This window comes from Catharus ustulatus, chromosome 2 (assembly GCF_009819885.2).
Source record: "Catharus ustulatus isolate bCatUst1 chromosome 2, bCatUst1.pri.v2, whole genome shotgun sequence".
NCBI lineage: Eukaryota > Metazoa > Chordata > Aves > Passeriformes > Turdidae > Catharus > Catharus ustulatus.
This window is the reverse complement of record NC_046222.1, coordinates 29,618,141-29,625,530: the sequence shown is the minus strand read 5'-3', so window position 1 is coordinate 29,625,530 and position 7,390 is coordinate 29,618,141.

Below are 7,390 nucleotides of genomic sequence, written 5' to 3'. Positions count from 1 at the left end.
TCATATTGGATGAACTGAAGCACCAAATCAGTACAGGTAAGTGGTACTACTAAGCACATTCCTAAGGAGCAAGTAAGGCACCTGAAGTGAGAGAAAAAAGGGGAGGTGGGTAGAATGTGGTGGAGAGAGGCTGGAAACACTTAGTAGGAAGATGGATAGTATAACCTTGGATGAGAATGCATCAGCTACACACAAATAAACCAGAAACTGAGGTGGTTTTATTTGTTATATATTCAGATTTCCATAACTGAAAATATTTCCCAAAGATCAAACCCATTACGGCTAGTGGGAGCTTTGTCCTTAGAGGTTTTTGTGGGTGGCCCTGAAGGTCTGTGCATGTTTCACTGCACTTTTTGAAGGATTGTAAAATACTGAGGCAATTGTAGAATACTGGGGAGAAAGAAGTCTGGGAAAGTTAACCTGGTGCCAATACTTGTAAATAAAAAATTAGATGATATCCATACCTGCAAACCAGGTAAACTGACATTAAATCAAGATAAGAGATGCAAAATGTGTTACATTTACAAATAAATATTTGTGTCTCAGTGTTTATAATACGTGATTTCACTTCTCAAAATTGTTCCTGTCCAACAACTGTGATAATTTCTGATTAAATTATGAGTTGCATTAACAAAGGCACTACAGCAACCCAGAGTCAGAGGTTACAACAGCACAAGGTATTTTATTTGGCCACACAAGACTATGTTCTGATGTAAAATAAGTTAGTAATTATTGAAACAACAAAAAGGCCAATATTATAAGTTTTAGTTCACTGATAGATTTCAAGTAATGAGGGGGAAAAGGGACTATTGAATATGAAATTATTTCCAGTAGGATGTTGTTCTGAAACTAATGCTCATTAGTAACTTGATTAATGATCTGAAAGAGGGCATTAAACCAGTGCTGATGAAGCTTTCAGAGGATCCAAAGAACAATGCAAGTAATAAATGTTGGGGAAAGATGAGATGTACTGAACAGTCAGTAACTATTGGTGTGTTTATTTATAAACACTAGGTATTTTTGGCTGCACTGAATGCAGAAAAGACATTCACCCAGGGACAAAAACATAGTCTGAGCTCTTTCAGGATGGAGAACTCCAAAAGGAATTGGGATTGGAAGACAACCAAGGAAATGAATGGTGCTTGCATAATTCTTCCTCTGTGAAGATGGGTTACACTGGGATATATTAGCCTGTGTTTACCAAGAACAGAGGTAAAAATTCTCCTCTCTGAAGAATCACAGAATGGTTTAGGTTGGAGGGGACCTTAAACATCATCCAGTTCCAGCCTCCCTGCCATGGGCTGGGACACCTTCCGCGAGACCAAGTTGCTCAGAGCTCATCCAGGCTGGCCTTGAACACTGCCAGGGATGGGGCACCCACAGCTTCTCTGGGCAACCTCTGCCAGTGCCTCACCATTGTAACAGTAAAGAATTTTTTCCTAATATCCAGCATAAACCTGCTGTCTTTCAGTTTGAAGCCATCCCCCTTCTCCTTTCACTATGTGCTCTTGTGAATAGTCTTTCTCCATCGTTCTTGTAGGTGCCCTTCAGGTGCTGGAAGGCTGCAATTAGGTCATCCCAAAATCTTATCTTCTCCAGACTGAACAATCCAAATTCTCTTTAATTTTCTCGGCCTTTCTTTGTAGGAGAGCTGTTCCATCCCTCTGATCAAATTGGTATATCAGAGTAGTGAACCAGTTGTGGGAAATCTGGGTATTGGACACTAAAAAGGAAACCACAGAAGACTCAAGAAGGGTGAAACAAGGATGAGTGGAAGTCTGGAAACACTGCCTAGCACTACAGGTTAACATGAACTCAAGACTCGTGCGTCTGAGCTCACTCCACTGGAGCACAGGCTGGCGTTACCTAAACGGGAAGGAGGCTTCTGACAGTAGAGGGCTCTTCAGCCCAACAGAAAACCTGCAGCGACCTCACAATGGAACTGGGAATGAATGCAGACCTTGTGTGAGAGCAGTAGAGCACACCTCCGTTTCCCAGCTCTCCCTACTCCAAACCACACGGGGTGTCCCAAAGAAAATTTGGGGAGTGGCGACAGGAACAGGGCGAGGGAGTTCTTGGCCACTTGAGAGGCCAAGTGATGTGATTTACACCCATCCCTTTGGGCTTCAAAGATCTGAGTATGAGAGGGAGAGGAAAACAGACTGGCACAGGGCTAGACTGAAGGGAAAGGTGGGAAAGGCAAGAACAGACCTTTTGACTTGATGAAGGCTTCAAAGCAGGTGGGACCACAAATAGCTGCAGGAGACAGAGCTCTCTCTGGGCACAATGTTTTTTTCGGGAAATAAACAGGCACTGCCATGGGGCTGGAGTGTAAAATCATACAGGCACTGGCTCCAGTGCTGATGAACAAAAGGATTTAAAATAGACCTCAATCCAGTGTATAACTTAAAATTTACTTGTTTGATTTGAAATATTTTTTTTACTTTCCTTAACACTCTAAAAAATTGACTTGATTTTATTTTTCAGCCCTGTCTCAAATGTAACTGGGACTTTTTTTTTTTTTCTCCCTCCTGGGAATTTTCCTTTTTAAAGACAGCGCTTCAGAAACTGTTCCCATGAGGAAACTTCACTTTGGTTATTATTACTTCCACTATCTCCTCACATCTGGTTGGCTTTTTAAATCCTCAAGGCACTTAATACAAACTTAGCATGGTGGGAAAAGGTAATAAAAGGAAGGGAAATAGAACAGGCACTACCTATCTCCAACTGCTGGTGATGTAATGTCCAGAGATAAGATGGAAGATCAGACACTAGCCTCACAATTTTCATCCCTTACTAATCACAGGAGACCTAAGATTGCAAAAGAATAAATGCTTGAGAAAATAAATGAAACCCAGCAACATTGCCAAACTGGATGAGGGTATCACACAGGAGGATGTAGGTAGTCTTGAAGGTGTCAGTAACAGCAAAAGGGCTAAAGTTTGTAGCACAAAGTTAAAGGGAAAAGGAATATAGAACCTAAAATCAAGCTATAAACTGGAGCTTCTTTGATTATAACCATCAGAAAAGAACAAGTACTGTGGATCTCCAAAGGAGAAGACATGCAGTCCAGGAGGTATTTCTGGTAGCTATAGGTGTGGTGTTACTGTGCCTGTGAGAGATGCTGATCAGACTTCACCTGTGAAAGAGAACAGTGCTCATTTCTAGCCAAGAAAGCTTAATTTGAAGTGCAGGTAAGAGAGCGCTTTTGCACTCTATTTGAAGAGCAAGTAAGAGAGTGTGGAGGGCTCACAGTGCAAGAGGGGGCTGATTTGGTTAGTTAAGCAAAGAGAAGTCTGTACTCAAGGGAAATAAACATCAGGGAGGAAGTATAGCTTCAGCTTGAGCCACACTGGCACAGGCACAAGAGAATATAAACTAGTTGAGAATTCATTTAAGCTGGAAATTAAAAATCTTTAACCACTATAGTAGTGGGGTTCTGGGGCAGCCTGCCAAGGACACTAGTGGGGACAATAAAATTAACCAGTTTAGCATTGGCGCCTGAGAAGCTTTTGCAAGGGATTGTGACACCATAGTGGTAAGAGATCACACTGTGATAAGGACTGTCCTTACTTTTGCTCCCACCAAAGAGATAATCCATCTTCCCACATCCTGAAACCGGTGCTAAAATCTTCAGAGGCAGATACAGGCAAAGCTTCTCCAGAAACATTTTCTCCTGATCTGAAGGGACTGGGGCTTTACTGGCCTCAGAATACGAGGGTGCAAGGTTGCTTTTAACACATGCACAAGTGCTACAGGAATTCTGAATGTTCCTCTTACTGTAAAAGGGTCACAGCTCTCAAATCCAGCTGACATTTTGCTGCCTATTGAATTCATCACAACAGGAATATAATTGCACACTGCACAAAGAATTTTTGCAAATGAACTCCTTTTCTTGGCAGGGGAAGAGCCTGCCACCAGCAGAGGAGGCAGACAATAGTCCAGCCTAGTTCCACACTGGACCAAGAGGGATGCTCCTGGAAAACTGCAGAAGATGAGAGAAGAACCAGTAGAGAGAACAGGTGGTTTTTATATGAGTATTTCAGCTAAGCAGTGACTAGTACTAGGAACAGGGATGAGGAAAGAAGAGCCCTGAAGGTGGGAACACAGACAGACTCCCATGGAGACAATGGCAAAAAGGGAAAGGGAAAGGGGTCACAGAAGGAAAATGAGCAGCTATTCCAAGGCATACAAAGGAGACAAGAAGGATGTCAGAGATCTGAGAGATGTATTTGCAGCAGCTGACATGAACTGTGAGATTCTTCTGTTTACTCTGCCTTGCTCTGCATCAGAATCCTGCAGAGCCACAGCCTCATCCTAAGAAGGATGGTCCAGCCGTGGCGAGCAGCAGGCACAGCCCTCGGTGGCTGCTGTTGTCAGGGGGTCTTTGTGCAAAAGTACAGCCCCATGAGCAGCAGAGGGGGACACACATCATTTGTGCCAGCTCTCCCAAGAGACCAGACTGTGGGCACCCACCTGGCACAAGGGGCCTTCAGACGAGCATTGAGCCACTGCCCTGGTGGAGAAGAACCAAGGCATCCCTGCATGGAGTTCTGGGGGACCACAGTTGCATGATCACCCTGCAGACCAGCAGATGCAGTCTGGCTGGCATCGCCATGGCCCCTGCCGCACTGCTCCTCAGCTGGCACCAGGAGCTCACAGGAGGATGGAGGTGGTGGGCACATGTCATGCTGCTGGGCAGGGCTGCTCCCGCCAGACAGGCCTGACGAGACCTGCTGTCCAGACACGTGTCCCCCAGCCAGTGTCACTGGTGCAAAGGAGACTTGGTAATGTGTAACAGTGCTTGGGTACACACCAGCCATGCATCAGGAAACAAACCATCCTGCCAAAGGTCTCCTTTGGAGAGTGGAGGCAAGGGCAGCCTCAGCAGCCCCAGTAAATAAAAATATTGAGCACACAAAGACCACCTCTGATTCCAGAGGTACCTCACCAAAGAGCAGTGGAGGATGGGGAGAACCTTACAGAAGTTCTGCATGGCATCTGCCCAGCTGTGACACTTCTCCCCACTCACCAGGTACGGATGGGCACTGCAGCAGAGGCCAAGCTGCTGGCAGCAGCTGCCCAGCACCTTCACCACCTTCATGAAGGGGAGCAGCAAGCTCCCCAGAAGAAATTGTGCCCCAAGAATGCAATAATTGCCATCATTAACTCCCATCCCTGGTTACCTCTTGGCACAGGGCAGCTGGAGGTGGCTGGCAAAAGTTGGACATCAGTGATAGATAGACCAATTCAAGTCCTACCTCCTCCCTTTTCTGAACCCATGTGAAAGCCAGATGTAGATACTCAAAGAGGGGGTTGCAATGAATCATTGCACAAGAGCTGTTAGACTTTCTGTGCTGGGGATGGCAGCTCTCCTGCTCCTCATTTTGGGATGGACATTTCTCTGTACCCTCTCTTCTACAGCCTCCTAAAATCGGTTCCTTTGCAGGGCTTAATGTATCCAGGTATTTCTGTTCTCCTCTACTCAGGGTCTGTTTTCTCAGTCTTTTCTTTGGAAAAAAAATGGGTTAAAACATAAAGACTTTTAAAAATTAAAACTTACAATAATGCTCAGTACTTACCTCGCTCTTGCCATCTTCAAAGTGATTTACAAATGTTAACTAATTAATTAATCTTCACATCTCCTCCAACTGAATTTCAAGTCATGGCTGAAGTGAGCAGAAAAATAAAAAGCATGGTTTTCAGGTGAAGGACAAAGGCAAACCTATGCTCCTGCTCTCTGTTTGCCATCCAGCAAGGCAATTTGCAGCAATACTTTCATTCTGCACTGCAACCCTCTCATTTATTTTTCAGTCCTACCAAAGGTCTGAAGCAATTTTATGTGCTACCTCCAGCTTTCCTTTTCTTAATGGAGGTCTTAAAAGGTGCTCCCTTTGAAAAGTAAACAAAATGGAAGACTTTCAGAGCTGTGTTTAATCCCAAACTCTCCTAAACACCATAACACAGCCAGCATTGAGAGGTAGGCAAATGGGAAGGGGGAGCAAAGCCGATGTACATCTATGCTTGGCAAAAGCTGCTCCCAGAGGGACGAGCTGACCCTGGGAGATCGGGGTGAGCTGCATGTCATCTAACAAAGTTACGGCAGGAGGACACAGCTGGACTTGTGCCAGCTGTGACTGAGCTGTGAGGATCTGAGCCTGGGGGCCTGGGGGTTCAGCACAGCCTGGGGCTGGAGTAGCAAGCCCCCCCCCAGACCCACACTGGTCCACACAGTGATTGCTGTCATCCATGTGGGGAATTTGTGCTCCCAAGGCCGCTGGCAGTGCGTGGCACAAAGTTCAGGCACTGTTCTGCCTGGCCTTTGCTGCACAGGACATTACACAAGTGCTGTCACACAACCAGCCTGGAACTCTCAGTGCTGGCTTCCACCTCCACTCCTGGGAGCTGCAGCCTGGATTTAAACTGTAGGTTCAGGGCATTGAAACAGACCCCTTGTGTCTAACAGCCTCAGTTTGGTTAAAGACAGCAAAGCCAAACAGACCAGAGAGGAGATGAGACACTCGGGGCAAAGAGTTGTTACAGCTGCTCTTCCTAAACAGCAGATTCTTCTGGGACACAAATATCCTCGTCCAGTACTGGTAACTTTAGCTCTCCCTGGGGGTGACACTGCTCCAGCCCAGCTCCCGCTGGACATCAGCCAGTGGTTGTTAGGACACGTGCTTTGTCCGGCTGCTCAACTCCATCCCAAGCCCATTCTCCTCAGTCTGTCTTTCTCATCACACCCCGATGGCTTTGCAAGCAGCAGATCTTTCAAAGGGTGTGAGGTGCCAGACATGTAGCAGATGCTTGACAGGTATCTCCTCCCCTGATGGCACCTCGGTCCAAGACTAGCCCTTCCTAGGGAGTTGAAGATCTGATAGACATGGACACTTTTCCTTCTTGCAGACAATCGTAAGCACACTGCCTGTCCTCCCTGACAGACAGATGAAGGTGATGTGATGTGACGCAGGAGGCTCAGGTGATTTAAACAAAAGCTGGAAGCTTTGTCACAATCCCTCCCAACAACTTAAGGAAAACAGGATTCATCAGGTAGGCTCCCTATGGCTGCAAATTCAGGTCTCTCTAGGTAGGTGTACACAATCCTGGCTCCGCTATCCCCTCATGCGTTTCAGCAGCCAGATTTGAGTCTCCCATCTGGACAACTTCATACCAAACTCTTCTATTTGGCACTTCTGTGCAAGGCTACAGCCAAGGTGCTCGATGCCTCATGCAACAGAAGAGGGCAGGGTGTGGGGCTGTTTGAGCTCTTGGAACACCCCAGCCAGCGAGAGCCATCACCCCAGGACAGCTGGCATATTCCCATCCCCAGCAGAGCCAGCTGCTATGCCCAGCCCTGTGACCACACACAGAGGGACAAACAAAGCTGCTT